We start from the raw sequence: 982 nt of genomic DNA, 5'->3' as shown, positions 1-982 counted from the left end.
CTTCTGAAGTCAATTACTATGTTGGTCTTTCTCCCCACTCTAAGTCAGTAAACTACATCCCCACAGGTTTAAGCAGGAAGTGTTTATTAAGAAATATTAATAAGCCCCCAGAAACAACTCTCAGATCACCCCAGAGAACTAGGTGGTTAACTAATATGCTGACCCTATTGTTTTAGTTGCTATGTGGAAAGGGCCATAATAATTATTTATTATTTTATTTTTAGTTTTTAAATTGTTTTATTACTAAAAATAGGCTTCACTGTATTATTTAGCTTTCTAACTCTGTGCTGTGCCTTTAGCACTTTCACAATTTTCTGTTCCTCAGTAAGGAAAGCACATTTGTTCTGGTCAGGGACACATTTAGCACATATCGAACCACCATAGACTCTACTGACATGTTTTTTGTTTTGTTTTGTTTTGTTTTCATTTTAAAAATACTCAAAAGAACTTTAGCTTTTATAGCATAAATCCTTTGAAGTAAGCCTGGAAACATGTTACATGCAGATTTTGGTGCTTTCTCAAACCTCTTGGTATAAAGGTAAAAAGTTCTATTACCAGGGGTTAGCAACAGCCTATTTTTGTTATAGGCTTTATTGGAGGGTAGCTTATGACAGTATGTCAAACACCGGACCATTCAGATTGCCTCTATACATATCCCTAGAAAAGCAAAGGCCACCACTATTGCCAACCTCATAAATTCATTGGCTTTGTTCCTGTGTGCTATAGCAATTTTGGTACCCTGTTATTCCAGGCTTGTTTGCTGATGTGACACACTCATGCAGCTGCATCATATTGGCAGAATCTAAGTCACATGTCTATAAGCTAGTGGAAAAGGTGATTAGAAATAGAGTTTCAATTTGGGAAAGTGAGATTCACAATGAAGGCATTGAAATGCATAGTGAATGCTTGATAGCTTTTAGATTGCTGTTAGAGATGTACACTAACATCAATATTTAATTCATAATGATACAATAACAAACTA

At 35.3% G+C, this 982-nt stretch overlaps 1 pseudogene; it reads right to left on the bottom strand.

Moving 5' to 3' along the window:
* Positions 1-227: 227 nt before the first annotated feature.
* Positions 228-634, bottom strand: LOC112671743 (60S ribosomal protein L34-like; annotated as a pseudogene).
* Positions 635-982: the final 348 nt, after the last annotated feature.

This window comes from Canis lupus, chromosome 32, assembly GCF_003254725.2.
Source record: "Canis lupus dingo isolate Sandy chromosome 32, ASM325472v2, whole genome shotgun sequence".
NCBI classification, from domain to species: Eukaryota; Metazoa; Chordata; class Mammalia; order Carnivora; family Canidae; genus Canis; species Canis lupus.
This window is presented reverse-complemented; position numbering and strand designations above follow the sequence as displayed.